General features: G+C 41.8%; 1 long non-coding RNA gene and 1 pseudogene across 2 annotated transcripts in view; both read left to right on the top strand.

Moving 5' to 3' along the window:
• The window catches only part of LOC119233579 (uncharacterized), a 257802-nt gene that overhangs the window by 101292 nt on the left and 130464 nt on the right, over positions 1–26046 (top strand). The window lies entirely within an intron of this gene.
• LOC119234361 (translationally-controlled tumor protein-like) lies at positions 22208–22929 on the top strand (annotated as a pseudogene).

Here is a 26046-nt window from a genome sequence, read left to right as displayed (position 1 = left end):
CAGCCAGGTGGATACAAAAGGCTGACACGTGGGCTTTGGGGCTCTCTCCATTTTGGGGCCCTCGGCCAGCTCGCAGCGTCCGTCTAGCTCTGAGAGTGACTTTGGGTTTCCAGGTCGTCGGATCGGGTAGGACGCATTAAAGACTTTATTTCCCTATTTTCTCCCTGAGTTGTACATTTTCCTTATTTCTTTTTCTCTTGTAAATAAACCTTTTATTAACCCTTTTGCGTGTGTCTGTAGTAGAGTATTCATAAGCCCCTTTAAAGCCCGCGGGTGAGGACCCACAGCCAGGAACCCGTTTAATATCGGGGTTGCTCTATAACAAATGTTGTACCATGTAATCAGACACACAACTATGGATACAGATCATATTTGATTCACAGTCTTTATTGTATCACTGTACAACAATTTCACCAAGATCCTATATTTAGGGAGTTTGGCTGTATATAAATTTTTACATTTAGGAGTAATGCTTCTATGCATATCAGTTTGCTTGTACTTCATGCTTTTCTTAAAATGGAAGACTTGCTCAATACCTTTGCATAGCTAAGTTCCTACACAGGAATGTCAAGTACAGCTATAAAAACATGAGCAATTTTCCCTGAATGCTCAACAAAGCACTTTTCCTTGGCAGCAAATTCTGGATGCTGGAGTTCTGATTGGAAAGCATCTGAAAGGTGGTTAAGTTAACCCACCACAACCTCATGGAGTCTGGCAGGGGACATGAAGATACTTTTTTTTTTTTTTTAAAGATTTATTTATTTTATTTATACAAGCACTGAGTACAGTCAGAAGTGTGGGAGGGCAAGAGAATTCACCAGAGCCAGAGCGGGGAACAGAACCAGGCAGACTGACGAAGCACCCTGCTGAGGGGAGCAGCGGGCGCTGCAGGAGAGGTCTGTTGCACCATGTGGGACCCTTGCCAGAGGCCGGGAATCAAACTGGTGCTGCAGAGGCTGCGGGCAGCTTCGCAGCCCAGCGCTCAACCGCTGTGCCACGGGGGGAGGCCCATGAGGACACTTCGTTACTCACAGAAGTACCAGTAGCCTGAGTATCTGAGTATCTGCATTTTCACCAATTTCTGTGCCCCCATGCCCACAGCACCACCGTGGGCCCAGACGATAGCTGCACAAACAGTAGAGCAAATTGTAGGAAGGAAACTATAAATGAAGGGAACATAAGCCTTTATTATACTGGACAGTAAGCAAAGCAACAGAGTGAAGAGACAGCCATCCATGAATCCAGAGGAAGGTCCTCACCAGACACTGAATCCACTGACACCTTGATCTTGAACTTCCCAGCCTGCAGAACTATAAGAAATAAAAGTTTGTTTTAAAACAACCACTCTGCTATATCTGTTATACCAGCTGCATAGACTAAGATATAAATATCTTCCTTCATTTAAGCTGCTATAAAAAAATACCTAGATAGAAAAATAGGTGGATGGATGGATGGACCGACAATCTTCATTATGGCTTTGCGATGTGGGAATGATGGGTGATGCCAATTACAAATACTAAATAGATAACTTTAATCAAAACAGATATTTAAAATGCTCGCTTAAAAGTCACCAAGGACAGTCCCTTGCCTTCATGTAAAGTATCATTTTCATCTATTTTTCCCTTGTTAGTGCCCGTTTAATGAGGTGTGGTACCAGATTTTGCTTTTAGAATAATTAAAGAATGAGAATACACCCTACTCTCAAATACAGTATCAGTACTGAGATCATTCTTAAGCTTGGTCCAGCAGTGAACTATTTGGAAATCTTGGTGCTTTTTGTAACATTATGAAATATATTGCTTTATGTCATACTGAACTTAATAAATCAGATTTCTTAGAAAAATGTAGTAAAATATGCTTATGACTTCAGGGGAAAAAAAGGGATAAAGCTTTTAAATTGAGAAAATATCATACATTAATTTAATCTTGTGTGAGGGTCTCCCTGGTGGCTCAAGGGGTTAAGACGCAGCATTATGTAGCTATCCACAGCCACTGCAACGTGAGTTTGATTCCCGGCCAGGGAGGAGACCCACATGGTGCAGCAGACCTCAGGGGTTAAAGTCTCAGCATTATGAAGCTGTCACCAGCCACTGCAGCATGAGTTCGATCCCTAGCTGGCCAGGTTGCTGACCCACATGGTGCAGCAGACCTCTCCTGAATTGCCCGCTGCTCCCCTCAGCAGTGTATTTCAGTCAATCTTCCTGTTCTGCTCCTGGCTCTGTCTCTGGTGACTCCTCTCACCCCCTGCATCTCTGGCCTGTACCCAAGCTTTTGTATACATAAATAAATAAATCTTAAAAAAAACTTAACCATGTGTGACCCGGAAGACTCTTATTATTTGATTTCAGATATTCTGTACACGCATGGAATGTTGCTGTTCCATGGGCCCTTAGTTTGAGAAACCGATTCCTAGGCTCAACTCAAGCTAAGCCCTTCCTCTTTCTGGGCTCCAGTGTCCTCATCTCTATCAGGGTGAAGTCCCAGTTACCACTAGGGCTGAGAGTCTAGCACCTCATTGTCTCCTCACCTGAGGAGACACGTCAGTCACTCTCCTTCACCCTGCTTCAGAAGTTCCTCTGAGCCTGAACTAATCACTTAAGGCTTAGCAAATATTGTCTAATGTGTGCTTCTAGGGTTATAGGATGAACTCTTTACACAGAAGCCCAAAATGAAAGCCTAAACAGCAACAACAACAAACAAAGTAAGATCAGATTTTTATTTGGTGATTAAATACTTAGATGTAATTCTTGCATTACTCTCCTCCCTCCTCCCTGGCATCTTTTGACAAAAGGTAGTCTTAATGTTTTAGAAAATTAATCTTCCTTTTGTGATTTTTCCTCTTAAGATTTCTTTTTTGATGTCTGACTCTGTGGGATGAAGATTTGTTTCAGTCCTTCAGGCTTCTTGGATTTGATCCCATGTCTTCTCAAAAGAATGATAATAAACTTTACAGTTGCCATAAACTATTCAAGTAGCCTCTTCATTCCAACTTCTTTGTTTTTATTGCCGACTACACATTAGGCAATGCATGCCCCTGAAAGTTTTAGAAGATGGCCGCAAATTCTTCAGCACTTCTCTCATTGAGGGAGGGGTCTGTGTCCCTCCTTCACCAACCTGGGCATGTTGTGCCTAACTGGACAACAGAGCACATTATTGTGCAGCTCTATGATAGCCAAGACACCAGGTTGCTGAGAGCACTTGTTCTTGGAGTCCTGAACTTCCATGGAAAACATTCATCAATCATGGAACTTTCTGGCTAGAGACACCACAAATAGCCTTTCCGGAGATGGTCCCAGATAGACCTACCTTCTACCATTCCAGCCAAGCCCAGTCACATGAATTCCAAAAGAAGTTCTCTTGGTATGGAATTCTCCTCACCCAATTTTTCTCCTAACTCTAGTTACTGATTTTGCCCTTTGCTCTGGTGTATGAATCACCTCAGTGAAGGACTCAGAGGCTGGAACAGAGAGGGGCTTCCCTGCTCTGTCATTTCCCAGTTCCTGACCCACAGCCTCTCTAAGAATAAAAAATCTAGCTTTGTTTTCCACTACTAAGTTTTGGGTGGTCTTTTACCCAAGAATAGATAATTAGAATAAAGTATGATACCTAGGATACCGTTGCAAAAGCCCCTAAAATAAGTAGTATTGGCTTTAGGAGTGAATGTTAGGTGGACATATGTGGGTCTTGAGGACACTGATCAAAGAAATCGGATAGCCTTGAGGAGACTGTTGTGAGGGCTGGGGGGTCATGGGGACAATGTTTTTGGAAGCTGAAGGAAAGGAGAGCCTGATTTTGTCATGGTGGGAAGTCGATTAACACCATGACTTGTGGGAATGTGGAAATCAAGAATGTACTTGATGTACTAGATAAGACTAAGGAGAATTCCAAGGAGAGTGTTAGAAGGGACACTTAGCTCTTTGTATGCCTCTGATCGAATGTGAATGGAAAAAGATGAATTAAAGAGTAAGTTAAGCTTTTGAATGGAATTTGGGGCACACATAAAGGCCCCTGGGTAGTCTTTACACCCATAAAAATATGTTTTTAAACTAACAGAGCCCCAGGGGAAAAATTAAGTCCATGATCCTGTCAGGAAAATGTGATTTTAGGGTGAAGAAGAAGGCAAGAGTATGACTGTAAAATCTTTCCTATTTTTGGTAAGGCTTCAGAATAGTGTAAGATGATGCTTCATAGACACCATCTAAGGCCCTTATGGATGTACCTCATAGATCCTAGGAAAATGAATGGTTTTGTCCCACAGTGGGCTTAGAAGGAGATCAGGAAAGAGAAAGGTTTACCTTGAAGAGATGTGTAGATTTGGCTGCTGTCTAATGGAGTAGATATTAAACCAGTCATAAGAAACCCACAACATTTTTAAAGGAATTATACTAGATTAAAATGAAAGGGAAAGCGAAAATACAAAATGAGAAGAGGATTTTATGGGCAGGAGACAGGTAGAGAAAATACTCAATTACACACAAAAGGCAACTTTAATGGGCAGGAAGAATGACTCAGAGGGCAGAGTCAAGAACTCAGACAAATCATTCCCAAAGAGAAAATTGAGCCCTAGGAAATGTGTCTGGCTGGAATGCAGGATTGCCATGGACCAGTGACTGCTATTGTGTCTCTAAATCTCTCCCTGCCCCCTTTAACAGGAGTGTTTGCCGTTATTATCTTGTGCCTTGTCCACCATTACGTGAGGGTGGGAGGGTGCAGTCTCTGTTGTTAACGGGTTTTCATATCAAGAGAAACTGCAGCCAAAGCCCTGAACTTGAAGAGTCACATTTTCATGTGGCCCTGATTTAGAAAGTGGTGTTCAATAATCTAAAGGGATGAAACGCTGTGGGTTGAGGGGGGTGTGTTAGAAAAGGGCTGAACATATTTTGCCTGTGGAAAGAATGCAAATGTATTATAGCCAGTGCAAAGACTGCAGCAATTTTAAAACAAGATTACAAAGTCTGTCACTCCTCCCATCAAGAGGTCTTGTCTTTGTCCCCTCCGAATTTAAGTGGGCCTGTGACAGCTATGTCAAACGGACTACACTGAAGTGTAATTCCCTATCTGGAAGGATTTGCTAACTGTCATAAACATCCTGTGCCATTAAGCTCCCTGGGGACATGTGGCCATGCTGGTCACGTGTAGGTTCTCTGGTCAGCAGACTAGTTGATCTAGTTCTTCTGCCATCCAGCCCAGGACCTAGACATCCAGACATGTGAATGATAAAACCATCCTGGCGGGGATCCTTCTGTTCCAACTGCTGTAGCCTTGGCTGTTCCAGACCCTCTGGCCATTGGAGTCATTCAAACCGAAGGCATTAACAACATGGTGCCGAGAAGAGCTTTTCCTTCTGTGCATTTTTTTGAATGTCTGACTCACACAATCTGTGGGCATATAATAACAATAATCTGTGATGATTTTAAAATACCACTAGACTTTGATGTGGTCTATTATGCATCAACAGATAATTGGAACAATGTTGTATCCTTTAGTTTCTTACTCCTCATTCTCAAAAGACATCACGTGGTATAAGAACTGCAGGGTTTGACTTGGGCAGAAGTTTGGAGTAAAGGGATTCCCTGGAGGAAGTTAGGGCACAGCCCTTTGCTTGGCTCATGGTGGATAGAGACAGCTGTCTAGAGGGATTTGCTAGCTAAATGGAGACTAGAATCTTCCTGTTTTATTGTGGACAAAGACCAGGAAAACAATAATGCTGCCTTGGGCTCTATTAATGAAGTGTTTGGGGATGAAAACTATGGGTCTTTGGGTGAAAAGAGTATTTGGTGGGAATTACTTTGTTATATAGGTATGAGGGACAGGTTAAGGTAGGAAACAGGACACTAAAGATTTTTCTGGATCAGTAAGTGGTGTGGGTGAAAAGAAAGGAATTTTCTCCAAAGAAAGGAAGTCCAAGGGGGAACATAACCCTGACCTTCTTTTTCAGGAATCTAGAACATTTATTTGTGTTCTTTCACCTTGTATATTTAATTTTTTGGTTGTTTTACTGTTGTTTCAATAGCCTTCTTAAATGTACTGACTTTTAGCACTGCTGGTGAAAATCTCACATTCCCAGATGTGAAACTATCCTCTTTTGAATTCTTGGTGCAGGAAATGGGGGCCTCTCAGCATATTAGGCTTGATAACAAGTAACCATTTCCTTAGGGCATCTGGGTGTATTGGGCTTTTCCTTACTGCTAAAACTTCTAGAAATCCTGTAGACAAAATATATTCTTCCTGGCTTTCAGAGCAAGGATTGGTGCTTGAATTACCTGATGAGACAGTTTGTCATTGAACAGACATTTGATTTACAAAGGCATGTGGGGAAGTTGGTCCCATTCCTCTGACTTGGCCTACATTCAGCTGAGAAGCTTGTATTCTGTGCCAAGCATTGTGCCAACCTCAGCCTTAAAAAATGCAGAAGTAATCTGAACCCCCACTGACTTCAAATTGCATGATAGGAAAATTTTAAATCCTCTAATGTTGGGTCACATTCCTGTTTGTAATTATACCGCTTTTAGGGAATACCTGTTCCAAAAAACTTTCACATTCTTTAAGTCATCAGGATGAGGATGGTATCTCCTTAGTCACCTACTAGTCCCACAAACTGCTGCTGTGTGCCTCCAAGCACTAGCGCAGAGCAGATGCTCAATTGACATTCACTAAATGAATGTATACATGCAAGAGTAGTAGCTTATTTTTTCCCCAAAGATTTATTTATTTATGCATACAAGAACTGGAGTCCAGGCCAGAGGTGGGGGGAGGGGTGAGAGGCTTCACCAGAGACAGAGTGGGGAACAGAACAGGCAAACTAACTGAAATACACTGCTGAGCAGCGGGCGCAGCAGAAGAGGTCTGCTGGTTGTGTGGGTTGCTCTCTGGCAGGCTGGGGATTGAACTCGTGCTGCAAAGGCTTCTGATAGCTTCAGAGTGCTGTGCTTAACCCCTTGTGCCACTAGGGAAGCTCCGTCTCTCTATTTTTTTTTAAAGATTTATTTATTTGTTTATGCAAGCACTAGTACAGTCAGAAGCATGGGAGGATGAAAGGATTCACCAGAGCCAGAGTGGGGAAGAGAACAGGCAGACTGACTGGAATACACTGCTGAGGGGAGCAGCGGGTGTGGCAGGAGAGGTCTGTAGCGCCATGTGGGACCCTCACCTGCGGCCAGGGACTGAACTGGCACTGCAGAGGCTGCAGGCAGCTTCGCAGCCTAGTGCTCAACTGCTGTGCCACCAGGGGAGGCCCCCATCTCTATTTTTTAACAGCAAACGCAGACACAGCCCCGTAGACACAGCCCCACCCGTGGTTTCACTGAGTTCCTCCTCGGGACAGTTGCCTGAGGAGAAGGACACACATCTCAATTGAATGAACAGTGCAGGCCTCAGGGAGACCGTTCCAGGCCTGGCTAATACCACAGGACCAGGAGGACCTCAACTTCACCAGGGGCCCCAAGTTTAGATTTTGATGTCATGGCCACATGGACTCCTTGAGCTATAACAGACTGAAAGAAAACATTCCTCATATTATCTTAAAATTGTGTCCCTTTAATCAATGACAAATTGTGAAAAGTAAGCATTTAAAATAAAATTTTGTAAATGGGCAGAAGAGCTAAAAAGAAACTTCTCTGAAGAGGAAATGCAAATGGCCAACAGGCATATGAAAAAATGTTCAACATCACTTGTCATCAGGGAAATGCAAATCAAAACTACCATGAGATACCATCTTACACCAGTGAGAATGGCACATATTAAAAAAACTAGCAACAACAAATGTTGGCGAGGGTGTGGAGAAAAAGGAACTCTCCTGCACTGTTGGTGGGAGTGCAAACTGGTCCAGCCACTATGGAGAGCTGTGTGGAGATTTCTGGACCTACTAAACATAGAGCTTCCATATGATCCGGCAATTCCACTCCTAGGTGTTTACCCAAAGGACAGAGAAACATCAATTCCAAAGAGCACCTGCACCCCTATGTTTATAGCAGCACTGTTTACAATAGCTAAGCTTTGGAAACAACCCAAATGCCCAAAAATAGATGACTGGATCAAGAAGATGTGGTACATATACACCATGGAATATTACTCAGCATTCAAAAAAGATAAACACATGCAGTTTGCAGCAACATGGATGGTGCTGGAAGGGATCATGCTCAGCGAAATAAGCCAGAAAGAAAAAGAAAAATATCGGATGGTCTCACTCATAGCAGGAATCTAGAAAACTTAAATAAGGGACCAGGAAAATGAATAACTATAAGAAAGTGAAAATCAAAATCAACAAACAACTATGAACCAGAGACACTCTATGGGGGGTGGGGGACGGGAGGGGAGGGATTGGGGTCAAAATAAGGGGGTTGCAACTGTATGGGGAATATAAAAATAAAATTTATTTAAAAAATAAAATAAAATACAATTTTGTAACTATGATCTAGGATTTCTTCATTTTCAACATTCCGGAAGCTACAAACAACAAAAGAAGACATAGACATGGTTTAGCCTTCCTTTCTCTAAAGGATGCTGGTAGGTGTAAATCTCTATGTGTTCATAAATTTAAAAGGACCCAAAAAGGTCCTTAGGGAAAATAGTTTTGTTTTGTTTTGTTTTGTTTTTTCATGTCATCCTGCTCAGTGGGCATGTTTTCCAGTGGAAGCAATAATAAGGCAAACCTAGTATGCATTTCTGAAATGAGGTTTTCAAGGATCATAGAGGAGTCCTAAAAGCTGATTTTAGGCAATAGCCATGATTTTGGCTATTGCCATGGGGGGTTCCATTAGAGACTGCTGGAAATGAACACAACCTTTGAGAAATGTGGGAGGAAGGGTCAGCTCCTGTTGCCTGACTCTGACTTGAAAACAGAGAAATGATTGCCCTGTAATGGCTGTTCCTCCCCGACAGTCCTGTTCTCGCTGTCTTGGAAATGGTCCCCTTGTTGCTGTAATTTTTGTCTGAAACAGCCACTCTCCAACTTTGTTTCTCTGATCCCTCTCCAAGTTTTGCAAGCTGCATGAACCCACCATTATAAAACCTTTTATGTACTTTGCCTTGTATCTGCAAATAAAAAAAGTACCTGATGGCACAAGCAGGATAATAGCGATCTGGTCCTCGCAATGTGACTGCAGGAAGACTGAACGAAAACCCTAAACATTTGCACCTTGACAGAGTCATGGCTATAATGAATTCTGCCGAGCAGAGACAGCTCTCTGCTACCCCACTATTAATGCTCCCCTGAGCGAGAGAAGGGCTTTCTTCCACAGAGTATAGGAGCGCATACCTAAGAAAGCTTTTGTAAGCCAGAATGGTCTAAAGTGAATATGCAATCACCACTAATTCCTATGGAAACATTTTTGAGTGTTCCCAGACTCTGAAAATAAGCTATCAGATCACACCAAATAACACATAAAACCTAAAATAACACTAGCGTATAGTGAAAGCAGGAATAAGATAAACACACCACCTGGGTAAAGTAGTTAGAAAGACATAGTGTGGTGGGGTCACTCTGGCTACTCGGGGTGCTGCTGCAAAATAAACACTTTTTTGCTTTTCACCTTTTGTCCTAGCAGTGAAAATCCTCTTTGGATTTCTTTCCATTAGAGAAACCAGGTACTTATGCAGGTATACTGTGAAAGCTAAGTGGTGTAAGGTGAATGATCAGTAATTGGGTATACCCTATCTCCTTCTGTGATGCCCAGAGGGAAGATTGGTAAAGAAAATCACGTCCATATTTTCTTCCAGGTACGTGTCCTCCAGGGCTTGAATGAACAGATAGCCTTCCCATAGGAGTTGGCAATGATGAAGTCTCCTCTGCTGGCGTAGTGCTGTGTCTCATTCCTTAGCTCTTCAGTGCCTATCTCAGCACCCAGAACTTGGGAAGCACTGACTTGGTTTGTGGACTGGGGAAAAGATCAAATGGAAGGAAGAAATGCACTCTGTTTAGGGCTCCAGAAAGAATGACCTGCTAAGCACTGTCAGCTCTCTCCACTTTCCTCCAAGGGGTTATTTAAGTTGAACATTCACCAGATGCTACTCAATCAAGTTTTTGTGCATGTGGAGCAGATGTGGAGCTGTGACCAATGGTATCAGTCAGCCTTCCTAGGAGATAATGGCGAGCAAGGCGCATTTGTAGTTCCTTTGAAGTGTGCAATCAATAGCTTCATTAGTCATGGACAGTTGAGGTTTACCAAGAACAGTCTCAGAAGTTAATTTGTTTCATTTGAGAGTTTACTATGTACCAAGCACTTTTCGAAGCATTTTAGTCACCATTGCTTATTGAATCCTTCTCCTGTCCCAATGCTATCCTCAATTCTAAAGATGAGACAGAAGATTTGTCTCACATGACAGGCGTTGTCAAAGGTTTCACTGAGTCTTGAACCAAAGCATTTACGGCATTTCAAAAACTCAGTCTGAACTAGAAAGCTACTGAGTTGCTGCAACAACTAGGACTGCTCATGTAGCCAAGATGGCCACTGCACACGTAGCCAAGATGGCCACAGCTCACACTGTGGTTCTCAGAGTTCTGAGGTTCTAGGGGGCCTTTGTCTAGTGAGAAATGTAGAAATCAAGGTGAGCCTTCTGTGATAGATTGCTTGGTTGTAAAAAGAAAACACTAGTGAAACAAATGAAGTAAAAGCTGTAGTGGACTCATCAAATATACATCTGATCACAGAAAGAACATAATAAAATATTAGGTCTGGAGGGGATGATCACATAGTGCAGTGGTTCCCAGATATTTTGAAGTTACAAGGTAGTTAAAAAATATTTGCGGGCCTCCCCTGATGGTTGAGGGCAATGCCGTGAAGCTGTCTACAGCCTCTGCAGCACTGGTTTGATCCTGGTTTGCCGGGGAGGGTCCCACATGGCCCAGCAGACCTCTCCTGCCTTTCCCACTGCTCCCCTCAGCAGTGTATTTCAGTCCGTCTGCCTGTTCTGTTCCCCACTCTGTCTCTGGTGAATCCTCTCACCCTCCCGCGCCTCTGGCCTGTACCCCGGTTCTTGCATAAATAAATAAAAAAAAATCTTAAAAAAATATTTGAAACTGATTGAGCTGACAAATTTTAATAAAGTAAAACAATCGTAATATAAAGCCAAAAAAAAAGGGCCTCCCCGGTGACGCAGCGGTTGAGCGCTGGGTTGCGAGGCTGCCCGCGGCCTCTGCTGTGCCGCTTCGATCCCCAGCTGCTCCCCAGCTGCTGGAGGAGGGTTCCACATGGCGCGCAGACCTCTCCTGCCGCCCGCTGCTCCCCTCAGCAGTGTACTTCGGTCCTTCTGCCTGCTCTGCTCCCCGCTCTGGCTCTGGTGAATTCTCTCACCCTCCCGCGCTTCTGACTGTGCCCAGTGCTTGTATAAATAAATAAACCTTAAAAATAAATAAATTAATTAAATAAAAAAATTTAAAAAAATTGTAAAAAAAAAAAAACAAGCAAAAAAATAAAAAGCACCAAAATTTTATAAACACTCAGATTAAAATTGAGTTTAAAACACATCTTGTGCAGGGAAAGGCCAAAAAAAAAAAAAAAAAAAAAGGCCAGAGTGGAAACCAATGGGGCATGTGACTGGCTAGTAGGTACTTGGGTATATTTTTATCTGTTTTTACTTTTCTTTAGTCTTTTACAGATTTTCTATAGTAAGGGGGTAGTTCTTCAAAAAGAAGAATGCTGCCATTTAATTTCCTTTAGTTATGCACTAACATTAAGCACACAGAAAGGTTCTGTTTTTGTCGCAGTTATCTTTTTTCCCCTACTGGTGTGATGTACTTTATTCCTTAGAAATAAAAGTATTATCTTTTGCTTTGGCTACCAAGAAGCCTAGAAGTTAATTTACGACTTGATTCAAGCAATTACATTCGCCTTGATTTTTGATTAATAATTTTTTTCACCTCCTCTATCAGTATTCAAATCTGTGTGTGAATGATAATTTCACTTTTTAAATTTGTAATATAGAATTATTTTATTGAAAACAACCTTAAATTCTCTCGGGAAGTGGACAGAGTGCCTATCTGAATAAACAACAACTGTATAATCTTTTCTACCCTAGGTTTGGGATAGAAATCAGTGAGGAAAAGGTTAAGCAAAACTTTCACTCTCTGTACATATACATGAGTATACATAATTCTCTCCATTCTTGTGCACCTAAGATAATTGAAACATGTTAACTATTTTTCTTTTCTTTTTTTCTTTTCTTTTTCTTTTTTCTTTTTTTAATTTTCTTTTTTGACTATTTTTCTTTTTACCACATTTATTACTTCTTTTTAGTAGTGTGGACCCTTATAAATCATAGAAGATATTTACTAGAGTTCTCCAATTCTCTTCAATATTTAAAAGATGTTGAACAGAAATAACCTGTGAAATCAAACTGTGGCTAAATATGCAAACTAAAATTTTTCATTGCTTTTGGTTGAAATGGTAATGAGTCTGTGTGCTAAAACTTCATCTCCTACCAATTGGGTGGTTTAATTTGCAGCCAGATGTGTCTTTAATGCATAAAAACTCAAGAAATAAATCATTAATTACAATCATGGTATATCTGGAGGTGTGAACTCTCACGCCTGGCTCATGGGAAGGCTGGTTGTAGTGAAGACATTGGGTGTGAGTGAGAGTTGGAGCCATCTCTGCTCTGCTGGGGGCACCAGGTGATACCACAGAATGCATTTTCCCTCTGTGACACCCACTGTTGGGGCTTCGATTTTCCATCTAAATTGAAATAATTTTTCTTTTCAATGCAGCCACAGTCTTGTACCTTAATCTAATGGAGCTCCCCATTTCTGTGATTTATTATTCCGCCGTCCTGCTGGTTGCTTATTCTTTCGTGTGACCAATGGTGACGGATCTATTAATGCATTATGCCGATGGATCCCTCCATAAACAGAGGCCCTGGGCTGGCAGGGAACATGATGCTGGCCATGTGCTCTGGCCATAGGCAGGGAGGCCAGTGGACCATGCTGGACAGAATGACTATTATGAATCTGCACTATTGCCTCCTCATCCCAGGACTTTGCATGAGAGGAAGAGCCAAAGGCATCCATGGGAAGGTACTGAATTTGACTGTGGCTTTGCTACTTAGTAGCTCTGTGACCTTGGGGAAGACTTGAAATCCTTCTGAGCCTGTTTCCTCCTTAGTAATATTAGAATCATATTTGATCTTGTGACATCATTGGATAATTGTGAATATTCAGCCAAGAGATTTACTAACTGTAAAGTGCCACAGTTGGTGGCTGGCCTAGCTCAGGAAGCAGGATCAGCCTTCTTTGGGGAAAACAGCTTTTCCTTGTCTCTGACTCTGACATGTGACCCAAAGGACCTGACGTGCTGTGTGATAATTCCACCTCTCTGGGCACAGTGATTGGTGTAAAGATAGCTGTTTCACCAGTACCACTTACTTAGAGCTGTGTAAAATAGTGATCTGCTAGAGCAATGGCATAAATTTCACAATTCTTTGGTTTCTCTGGGGTTCCTAGGCTGGTCTCAAATATATGCTCCTTCAAGTTACTGAAGTCAACTGATAGCTTGAACGTGACTGGAGGGTCCAAGATGGCCTCACTTTATATTTACACTTGGTGTTGTCCATTTTCTGGGTATCTTTCTCATACAAATTTATCCCAGGTTTCCTTTTGGGGAGTACTCTATGAGGGCTAAAAAGGAGAAAACTCAAGTTCTCTTGATGCTAAGATTAGACATCAGACATAGTAGTTCTGTATCTTTGTCAAAGTAAATCACAGCGATGATTCAGATGGATGATAAAGGGAAATAGACACCAACTCTTAATGGCAGCGAAAACATAATCATATGGTGAAGTCGTGTATAAGGATGGAAGGAATTATTGCAGGATTATTTGGAAATAGCCCACCATATTGTTGACAGTGAAAAAATTCAGGGCCAAGATCCATTAGCAGCAATTGTTCCCACCTGGTGGAAGGAATCAGCGTGCAGTAAGCGAGAATGGAGCTAATGTCTTGGGCAAGCAGACACAAAAGGTCTCTGCAAGGATCCCAACCCATAACGCTTCAGTCTGCTCTTCTTGCAGGCTGAATATGTGAGCAAGTTGTTCCTCTTCCCCATCTCCTAACCTAGTTTAAGTGGGGTTTCCCCAGGAGACCAGCTGAATAGATAGTCATCATCTTTCCCTTGGTTTGCTTTCCCTGGCGAATAAATGAAAAGTTGAGATCTCTGTGTTTTAAGGTAATTACACTCATGGACACAGAAATCCTCTCTACACCCATCCTCCACCATTGCAAGACGGGAGAAGCGGGCGTCTTCTCTGACACCATTCTACCCTCTGATTCTGCAGAGAAAATGGCCGTGAGTTCCAGTAAGCGGCATCTTGGTCAAAGATCCTATTTTGAATGACACGGTGAGAAGAAGGTGAGAGCGTGCAGTTGCAGCTTCCTGCATCTCTCCTCAACATGATTTTACAGGCTGGAAGCTCCAGCATCCCCAGTCAACAGCAGGCAGAGCTGCAGTCTCGTTACCACGTTACATTCGCTTCTGATGCCAGTGATCTAATCAGATCCCTCTCCAGGCTCTCAACACATCACTTCCAGCCCCCTCCTTCCACTGGGACCATCAGGATGGGCCTGGTGGTCTTTGGAGACTGCAGACTTTAAAAGCTTGAAATCGTGTGCCTCAGAAATGAAAAGCAAACTGCAGTTTCAGTCACCTAAGGAGGAGATGATTGTTTTCTGCAGTTAGCCACTTAGTCGATCACAATGCCTTTCATCTTCTGATTTTTCTTGTTTTATGTAAAATGTCATTATCCAATTATCTTGGCAAACCTTTCCCCAAGAATTCAACCTTTTCAGTATTCTGTAATTTAATTCTCTCACCACATTGCTCTCCCAAAGCATTTCTGTAGTTTGCCTCATACCCAATAAATATTACTAAGCTCAGGTCCAGGCTTGACCTTGGAAAGTGCCATTATTTTCTGGAACACGGGTCAGCAGGAGCTCCTGTGTGGTGCAGGCGGTGTGGGATCTCCTGTTGCAATGGGCTTTGGGAAACCATTCTGAGGGGATTCTTTCGGGAAGACAGAGGAAAATAGTCAAATACCATGTTTTATTTCCCCCTTTATGAGTCTTCTCTTTTAAACACTTTGCCTAAGTCATTTCCCACTGGATCAGAAGGGATGAAAGCTGTCTGGGCAATCTAGTGGTTCAGGGTTTACGTTCTAGAATCAGATAGACTTGGGTTTGAACCTCAACCTTACTGCTTACCAACCACACAACAATACATACACACTTGGCTCGTCAGATTCCCAGTGTCCTCATCTGTAACATAGGATAATAATCCCTCCTAGGATTGTAGTAAAATTAAATGAAAAACATAAGCATTTGGCAATGTGCCTGGGATATACTAAGTGTTCAATAAATGTTAGGCATTATTATTGAAGTATTTAATTTAGGTAATTCAATTAGATACAATTTCATTTATCTAAGTAGTTTTGCTGTCTTAGAGCAGAAATATCAGCCTGAGTTTTTAATGTAACATACAAATCTTAAGGCAGTCTGGACTTTTTTTAGGGTGAGCACTATGTCACTTTCAGAAGTGCCCTTATTAGCAGGGCATTTGTATCAAAAAACTGAAGACAATTGTCCTAATAGTGGACTTTAAATGTAGAGCAAAATTTGTCGGAGAGGAGATGGCAGTTGAGTAAAATACAGTCATTTCCTTGTTTAGATCAAAATAGAGAAGCTATTTATACACTCTTGGTTGAATATCCAGTGTCATCTGAACTGGTCAGGATGCTGGAAATATGTCTTTATTCTTCAGAAGACTATTGATACGTACACAAACTTCCCTGTGTTCAGAGGTAAGTGCCTAATAGGTTTTCATGGGTAATAGGTTTTCATGGGTAATATAGCATTTGCTTTGGGTGCTTGCACCTAGTTTTTGAAAATGTCTCTTGAAGAGAAATAGGCTGATTTTCTGAATCCAATGGTATTAACCCAAAGTTAATGCTCTATCACATGGCCGGGATAACATATATCCCAGTTTGCATAGAACAGTTCCAATAAGAATAATTGTCCCCACATCATTATTAATAGCATCCCATTTCACTTCCAAAAGCATGCTGATTTAAATAACAAATTACATAGTCATCTTGCCTAGAAACTTGTGGTTTATTTTCCTTTAAAATTTTAGATACTTCTCTTTAATGAACTGAATTATCATTACTGCATCCACATTCTCAGCTCTTAGAAGTAGGAGAATATAGATGAGATAATGGGAAATATGGATAGCTATAAGGTTTCCCTGTTTGCCTTGGTTGTCAGGAGCCTCAATTGCAAAAGCATTGCAGCATTTTCCATAGCATAGGATTTAAAAAAAAAATTATTCCCTTATTTATCTTATTACTTAGAGTTCTTGTATCAATTTTTATTGTGTTGGAGTTTTTTTTCAGCTTTTTTTTTTTTAAAGATTTATGTATTTATGCAAGAACTGGGGTACAGGCCAGATGTGTGGGAGGACGAGAGGATTCACCAAAGACAGAGTGGGGAACAGAACAGGCAGACTGACGAAATACACTGCTGAGGGGAGCAGCAGGTGAGACCAGAGAGGTCTGCTTTGCCATGTGGGATTCTTGCTGGCCGCAGGGATTGAGCCCATGCCACAGAGGCTGCAGACAGCGTCACAGTGCGGCACTCAACTGCCTGCGCCACCAGGGAGGCCCGTGTTGGAGATTTTTTAAAATAAATAGTTTAAGATCATTTTTAGAAATAGGAACATGAAATTGAAAAAGGTTATGAATGCTTCATTTTTAATATTTAAAATCTTTATTTAAAGATTTATTTATTTATGCATACAAGAACTGGGGTATAGGCCAGAAGTGCGGGGGGTGAGAGGAACCAGAGACAGAGTGGGGAACAGAAGAGGCAGATCTGCTGAAATACACTGCTGAGGGGGAGCAGCGGGCGAGTCAGGAGAGGTCTGCTGTGCCATGTGGGTAGCTCCCTGGCCGGCAGGGGATAAAACTCGTGCTGCAGAGGCTGCTGATAGCTTCACAGTGCTGTGCTTAACCCCTGCGCCACCAGGGAGGCCCTAATATTTAAAATCTTATGTAAATTCACATTTAGACCCAGGGCTGGGTCGACCAATCATGGAGATCCATATGGATAGCTCGAGTTCCCTCTACATGGACATTGTGAAGATTTATTCTCATGCCGTGGTTGACTATATCACCTGGTCCTAATGCTTTTCCCCTGCCTGTATTTAAAGCTTTCTCCAGGTGGCTTTGCAGCCTCCCCTACTGGGTGTGGGGGAATTGTCGCGGCTCATTTATGACCCTCTCCTAGGGCTGGTTGAGTCTGTGTGGATGTTGACAGAACTGAGCAGTGGGAGCTCCAACCTTGGAATGCAAACATGGAAACCTTGACCAGGTTTAGCAGTAAGGGAGGATTTCTCCTCCTTCCAAGGACCACGGCAGCTGGTACAGGAAAGGCTATCACAGCAAGGGGACTTAGTAAGCACTGGACTGTGTGGGCTGGTTTCCAACAGTGCCACCTTGTGGCAGTAAGATGCCATAACAGTGGTGACTCACATGAAGTTTAGAGATTCTGGAAAGATCATCTTTGCACCGCATAACCCCGAAGAAGGAATGTGTTGAAAGAGGAAGACATACATGTCACATTTCTTGGTAATAACACAGTTATTGATTGTAAAATTGAGGGGCGCATAGCCATGTCTCACTTTCATTGTCACCTGCAATGTCTCAGGGATGGAGAGGGATGAGGAAGAAATATGGATCTTAAAATACATGATGGATAAGAGATGAGGTAAGGCTTATAGGATGTGTTTTGGGCAAGAAGTGACTAGGGAGATCTGATTTAAAGCCTGCTAGGTTGAGGATGAGCATCATCTAGAGCTATGGGTGCATTTCTCGCATCATAGAAGTCCCGGGGGTGCTGATTTGTACTCTGACTTGGGGAGTGGGCTGCCTAGTGAGAAAACATAAAACAAAGGTGGAGACCATGGCAGGTTAGCTGGTCTTTGAAGGAGGAGCTGAAACCACACAAATTTGCAGCCAGAATTTCCAAATTTTGGCCCAAAATATGTCGCAGAACAATTTTAAGCAGATGCCTTCTGTGGATTTTTTTTTTTTTTTTTGAATGAAACAGCAATATCCCCTAGAGGGCATTTCAGATTCTTGCTTCTTGTTTCGCTTGGTAGGAAACAGAGACACGGAGGAAAAATTCCCTGGGAGTAAAATATAATTTGGGGGGTGATCGTTGTTTACTTGCTTCATTTAAGATTCAGCAAAACCAGGATTGACCCAACTCGTTCCTGTCCTCCAGCAGATTTGCTTTCTTCTTCTGGCTGCATCAATTTCCCCTTATTTTCCTTCAGAGCTGGAGGAAAGAGCAGCCGGGCTTTGTTTTGCTGTCCTCCGCTTTGCACTCACATCAATCACTTGCTCGACAGAACATTTATTTTCCCTCGGTTTTCTGTAAGTTGAGCATCTTTTTCCTCTTTTAATGGCATCTCAAACCTCTTCTGAATTTATCCACTCAGACATAAACTAAACAATGGGAAAGCTGCTCTCCAGTAATCTGTTAAGAACAGCAGGTATCTATGGCAAATATCTAGTTTCATAAAGAAACCTCTCTCCATAGTTTGAACAGTCGGTTCCAGGCTGCTTGGAGAGCATCCCCAGTCATAACAATCATTAACAAGAAAAAAAATTGGCTTGCAATTAAAATATCGGCACACCCACAAAACCAGATGCATTTCTAGGTTTGCATTTAAAGGTTGACAATAACAGTAACAACAAACGTAGCTTTTGTGTGGTATCATTTTTCATGAAACCTGGCAAGAGGCAGTGGAGGTTAATTTGAATCCTTACTCTGCTGTTTACTAACTGAGTGATTCAGGGCCAATTCTTGAGCTTGATGTACAATGTGGAGTTGTAAACAATGGCTCGTGGTCAGGGGGCTCTTCACCAAGTATTGGGTGGTGCTCAAGTTCTTGATGTTTATTGAATTATAATTCTACCAGCATAATTCAACATTTGAGATAGGTGCTGTTCTGGACATGTCTATTTTATCAACAGGAAAACCAAGCTACAAAGAAGCTCACTAACCCTCCTCACATCACAGAGCTGGAAAGTAGAGAAGCCAGGAATTTGACTCCAGGGGCATCATAGTCCTTTGATGATAATTGTGCTAATAGCACCCCACTGGACTGTTGAATAGAATAAAGGAGACTGTGCTGGCTCAAGATATGATAGGAGCTCAGTCAATAAATGTTTACTGGTGGTGTTCAGCCTGAACCCTTCAAACCTCTGGATCACCCATTGCCTATGTTTGACCTTGAACTTGAGGTTCAGTACAAATGGTTCTGGTTATTCCAGTAATTTCTATGATTTTGAAAAAGGAATTTTGGAATGAAAAACAGAGTTTGCTACTATAAACCTTATGTCCGGACAACTAACATGAACCGAGAACAGGCTCATTATCCAGGAGTGGGTGAGGGTCATCCTCTGGCCCACTTTGTGACTTTGAGAAAATGAACTTGCATGTCTCTTCTCCAGAAGGTCGGCCCACACTTCCCCATTTTGTCTTGGTGGTGCTTCAGACTCTATTCCTGGAGTTGAGAGTGCTGGGAATCAATGTCATTTCCTTTCGCCCTCCTCTGGGGATTCCGTCGCAATGAAGTGCTGCAGTTTCAGGAGAGAGAGAATTTAATTTGTTTCTATTAATGAAGTAAAATCATATGCAAATGAGTTTGCGGGGAGCTATTTCTTTAGAAGAGGTCTGTTTCCCTCTGTTGGGTGATTCCCTGATGGAGGAAGACCTCAGAATTGTGCCTCTTTTCTCTTAAAGATACCAAATGTTGGATTTAGGAAGGTGTCCATTTTGGAATGAACGTTATCTGGCCTAGTTCTCCACAGGAGAGCCTTTCAGAAGAGGACAGAAGACAAAAGTCAAAGGGACCTTGAGTCAGTCATTCCAGCCTCCTTAAGTGGAAGAAATGAAAACAGAGGCCCATTTGCCTTCTGAGAAGATTGCTTAGTAATTCTTGGCCAGTCTCGGGAAAGTGACCAAAATCTTTAGTGATTTGATACAACTGTGTGATTTGGTACTGCCTGTGTGTGTGTATGTGTGTGAGTTAGGGGCACTGCATGAATTTGCTGTTTATCAATACTTAGCTTATACTCAAAATGTTATGACCAGGCCCTACATAGGGGGATTGGCCAATGCTCTTGACTCCCACTTCTGATAACTGATCTCTCATCCCACAATGCACTTCCCCTCCCCCCACTGTTCTGCCATTTTATTTGATTCCCTCCCATAGGAGTAGCCATTTTCTTAGCTGCCGGCATCTCCCTGTGTGCTGTTTGTTAACCTAGAGGTGGAAACATAGCCCAAGTTAGGTCAATACATTTATTTCCGTGAGATTTTTGGTGTTAAGACTGGAAAGACTAGGCCTTCCTGCCAGTGGTGGCGCAGGTGGTGGCACAGGTAGTTGAGTGCCGCACTGTGAAGCTGTCCCAAGCCTCTGCAATGTGGGTTCGATCCTGGCCAGCCAGGGAGAACCCACATGGCACGGCAGACCTCTCCTGTCTCTCCTGATGCTTCCCTAAGCAGTGTATTTCATCAGTCTGCCTGTTCTATTCCCTGCTCTGTTTCTGGTGAATCCTCTCACCCACCTGCACATCTGACCTGTACCCTGGTTCTTGTATAAATAAATAAATAAATCTAAAAAAAGAAAAAAAGACCAGAAAGAGCAACAGGGCAGTGTCTCTGGTGAAAGTGTGTGAGGAACAGTTTGGGTGCTGTCAGCTGACCTGTACTCCATCGTGGCAGAAAGCAGGTGTGAGAGGAAAAAGCAGAGAAAAGCAGAATAGAGATGTCATGAGGATAGCTGAATCCTACTTTGGATTGTCTTAGGTCTTGGCTGCACCCTGTCCTTTGGTCTTCTATTTCTCACTGTCCTTCGGTTCCTCAAGGAAACTAACCAGTCCCCCATTTTGCTTTAATTGAATTGCAATGAATATCATGGTGACCAAAAGAATCCTCATATACCCAGGGAACCAGGATGAGTGTCTTTTCATCTAGAGTCTTCCAGTGAGGTGAGATGCTGGAGAAGAAGGATTGAGAGGAAAAGGAAATCTTCCAGAAGGAATTGCACTTGAACACAGTAGCATAGTCATCCAGAAAGCCCAGCAAGAAGATATCCTAACTTTTGCCCAAGAAGACCTACGTTCTCTGCTAGTAAAGAGTAGTGGGCATTCAGCAGCATCTCCAGAGACATCTGGTGTCTCTTGATGTGTGGGTATAGTTCTTTACAACAAATTATTGGTTCTTCCTAAAATGTCCCAAAGGAAACACTCTGGGTGTTGTTTAAGGAAGTACTTTGTATTATATGGACCATTTACAGGTCATTTGCTGTCACTCTCTGGATGTCTGCATTAAGTATCTAAGTACACACTCGTACCAATATTGTGCCTGAACAAGTCTAGCGAATGTTTGAAAGAACGCTACCACTTATTCCTGCATAAGTAAAAATTTATTTCAAGCCCAAAGTGCTAATCTCTAAGTCATCCATGCTTACATGGTCTGTAGATATCAGGTCTACAAAATTGATAGATTGATCCAATATAATTACAAAAAAAATCAGCAAGATTTTTTTATGTGTAGATAATAACTGATTCTAAAATTGAATGGAAACTCAAAACTTTTGAATAGACAAAATAATTTTGAAAAAAGATATAGCTGTAAGATAAATACTCCCAGATTTTAAGATTTCTGTGGAACTACAGTAATCGAGGCAGTGTGGAATCAATAGGAAGACAAACATATCTACAGAACAGAGAAGAATATAGTAGCTGACTCCAAACATAAGTCAAAAGACTTAAGACAAAATTGACAAATGAGCCAAGGTAGATTCAAAAGGGGAAAGAATAGTCTTTCAGCAAAAGGTGCTGAAACAATTGGATATTTATCTGGAAAAAATGAACATCGATCCTGACATCATACTCTGTACAGAGTTGAACACAAACTGTATTGTAAATCTAAATATGAAAGATAAATATTCATAAAACGTCAATAACAAAATCTTTATTAATTTGAGTTAGGCAAAATTTTCTTACATACAAAAGGCATGAACTCTAAAATAAATTGATACTTTTTCGCCCGCTCCCCTCTCCCCACGAGTGCCACTCTGGCTGCACCGCGCTTGCTCTGGGCTCCAGGCTCCTGCTAAGCTAGCGCTGCCTCTTGTCCTTCGAGCTGCCATCATGATTATCTACCGGGACCTCATCAGCCATGATGAGATGTTCTCCGACATCTACAAAATCCGGGAGATCGCAGACGGGCTGTGCCTGGAGGTGGAGGGAAAGATGGTCAGTAGGACAGAGGGTAACATTGAGGACTCGCTTATTGGTGGAAATGCCTCTGCTGAAGGCCCCGAGGGCGAAGGTACCAAAAGCACAGTAATCAATGGTGTTGATATTGTCATGAACCATCACTTGCAGGAAAACAGCTTCACAAAAGAAGCCTACAAGAAGTACATCAAAGATTATATGAAATCAATTAAAGGCAAACTTGAAGAAAAGAGGCCAGAAAGAGTAAAACTTTTATGACAGGAGCTGCAGAACAAATCAAGCACATCCTTGCTAATTTCAAAAACTACCAGTTCTTTATCGGTGAAAACATGAATCCAGATGGTATGGTTGCTCTGCTGGACTACCGTGAGGATGGTGTGACACCGTATATGATTTTCTTTAAGGAATGTTTAGAAATGGAAAAATGCTAACAAATTTGGCAATTACTTGGAACTATCACCTGTCATCATAACTGGCTGCTGCTTTTCATTGACACACACCAGGACAGACAAATGGGACTGATGTCATCTTGAGCTCTTCATTTATTTTGACCTTGATTTATTTGGAGTGGAGGCATTGTTTTTAAGAAAAACATGTCTTGTAGGTTGTCTAAAAATAAAATGCATTTAAACTCAAAAAAATAAAATAAATTGATACATTTGATTTCATTAGATCTGAAAACTCACCATTTTTAAAAGAATAGCACAAAAGTGATAATTCAAAGTACAGCCTGGTAGACAGCATTTGAAAAACACACATATAATAAAAAGAAGACAACTGCATTATATAAAATGGGAAACATATTTGAACATATATATTCTTCCTCCAAATATATCTGAATGACCAGCTAGCACATGAAAGGCTATTCAACTTCATTAGTCGCTGGGGGATGGCAAATTAAATCTATGATGAAATACTACATACACTCTCTAGGCTGGCTACAGCTTAGAAAGACTCACAATACAAAGTACTGGCTATGATCTGGAGCAACTGGAACTCTCATACATTTGCTGTACTTTGCTAACCACACAGCCATTTTTTTGAATGTGTGTGGTACTTCTTTCATAAAATTTAAACAGACAGTTGACCATACAATCCCACACCTGTATGTGTGATAACACACATAGGAATAATAGCTTATGTCCACACAAAGCCTTTACTCAATGGACACAGGCTTTATTCATAATTATGAAAAACTGGAAAAGCTGACAACCTATCCATCAATGAGTGAATAGATAAACAGAACATGCTATGTCCACAGTGAACAGTGATAGACTATTTAAGAATGATAACAACCAAAACAAAACATGATATATTCAATACACATATTGAATATGTGTAACTTGAAAGTATAACTATTAGTGAAAAATACAGGAAAAACACTACATAGTTCATAATTCTACTAATATTAATGTCTCTAAAAGGCAAAATTATAGCAAAGAAAAGCAGTCCCATGGCTACATGGGTCCTGGGTTAGGAAGAGAGCTGTGTAGATGGCTATGAGGAAGCATCTGGTAGTGACAGAATTGCTCTACATCTTATCATGGTTGTGGTTTCCCACCTCCAGTCAATTGTCAAAACTCATCAAACTACACAATACAAAACTCATCAAACTACACAATTTACAATTGTGAATTTTATTGTAAGTGAAGTACCTCAGTAAACCTGACTGAAAATAATCCTTGAAGTTGCCTAAGTATTCCTGACTTGGTTCTCCTCTTGGTAGAATTATCAGTTGACCATTCCTCATCTAGTTCCATGGGAGAATGTTACAGTTCTTTCCAATGCTTAGGTTTAAGTTCATGGAATTCTTCATGGTTTGTAGAATAAAAAAAAAAAAATTAGGAGCATAAAATCCTGGGAATGGGGGAAGGGAGTTGGGAATTGTGAGAGCAAAGCCAGGAGTGAAATTAAGAATGTTCTCAAACATTTATAAAAACATTTATTAAATTCCAATGATAACAGCTGCGTGCCAAGAGCATATCATGATGTTTTACATCTCCTGAATGGATATTTCATTTCCCTTCATCATCACTTGTTTATTAGAAACATCTCAAGATCTTCATCTCTTAGAGTTTTGACAGGATGTTTATAAATTTATTTTGCTTTGTGGCAGAAAACAGCCATGTAATGTGATTTTGAAGAGTCTATTTTCCATGTGGATGTCCAGTGCCTTTGGGTTTTATTATTTGGATTTAGTAATTCCTACTTCTTAGAAATCTCCTCCTGAAGTTCAACAAGGTCCCATGAGGACAGAGTGACTCGGAATTTTGACACAAAAAGCTTTGGGTATCTGCCTCAGCTATATTTCTCAACAATTCCTAAAACTCAAGGTTATTTTGCTGTAGTTTTTTCCATCTTAATTTATCTAATCAGTCACCCATCCATCAATTCTTCCCCCACATAGCAAGGACCTACCATGTCTCAGGCACTGAACTAGGGCTACAGTGAAGAGAAAAACATGAGGATCCTGCCTTCAGGAAAGTCAAGTTAGAAGAGGAAAAACAGATCTTAAACAACTAATCGATTAGTGAAATGTGGCAAGAATGACGGAACAGAAGCATAAGGTGCTCTGAGATCACACAATAAGGGTCTTTCTAGGGGTGCCAATAAAATCAAGAAGGGGACATTGGCGCTGCGGTATAAAGTGGAGGAGGCAGTGCTTGGGAGCACTCTATGCTCAAGGAGCAGATGCTCAAAGACCTGGAGCCTGGAGGTCGCTTGGCAAGTTCAAAGCATTGAAGGAAGACCAGGGGATGGGGTTCAGAGAGCTGGGGGAGAGGGGAGCCAGCGGCCATTGCATCAGGACCTGTGCACTGTGCTGGAGTACATCGCTTCCACACCAAAGCAGTGGGGAGTCTTTGAACCATTTCAGTCAGGAGCAGTTGAGGGTGGACTTTTGTGTTTTAGAAATGTCACTTTTTTACTATGTGGGAAAAGGAAGCAAAAACAGAAGGGGGAAACCCATCTTTAAACAGTCCCCTTCATCAACCAAACCTCAGGGTCAGTGGTTGATTTGTTCTCAGGGTGGAGATGCAGCGAAGGCAATATTCATCTGCTCAGATTCCCTTGCAGACAGGCCTGCCCGTGTGACACAGATCTTGATTCATGGGACATGTGCTGAAATCTGCTAAAGATTTCTTGTCAGGGGTTGGCTCTCCTGAAGTAGATGCCGCCTGTCCCTTCCTCATGCCCTTCTGCTTTCTGTGTGAAATGCAAACCTAAGACTCCAGGTAGAGCAACCAACTTCTCTCCACAACAGGTGAGTAGGGAGAAAAGCCCCCCATTCAGACACCAAGAAGGTGCCTCGGACATTGATAACGTTGCAGATGCTGCCTAACCTTCCCAGCTCATTTCTTGCCCATCTATTTATTAATAAGGACAGATTATTAGGTTGAGCTATGAATATGGGTTTCTGTGGCCAGCAACCACATGTAGGCTAAAGCAGGTTACATCTACGTTCAAGCCATTTAGGTAAGAGAAAATGGCGGCCCAAAGCAGAAGGAGTTGGAATTCAAAGCAAATGAATTCAAAAGCTATTTAGGAGATAAAACAGTTTGTAGGAAGACATTGGCTCTGCTCCTTCCCTCCCTGAGGCTGCTGGGAGCCTGCCTGGGGTTCTGGCTTCCCTCTCCGAACCCCAGTTGGTTGCTCTCAAGGCTTTGTTGCCAAAACTTCTACACCTTATGCCTGTTGCTTGCCTTTATTTTTCCCAAACCCTAATTCCCGCTTTTTTTCTAAATATCTCCG

The sequence above is a fragment of the Talpa occidentalis genome, unplaced genomic scaffold (genome assembly GCF_014898055.3).
Source record: "Talpa occidentalis isolate TD23 unplaced genomic scaffold, MPIMG_talOcc4v2.1 talOcc4.8, whole genome shotgun sequence".
Classification (NCBI taxonomy): Eukaryota; Metazoa; Chordata; class Mammalia; order Eulipotyphla; family Talpidae; genus Talpa; species Talpa occidentalis.
Note: the sequence above shows the minus strand (reverse complement) of the source record. Positions and strands in the feature narration are given on the sequence as shown.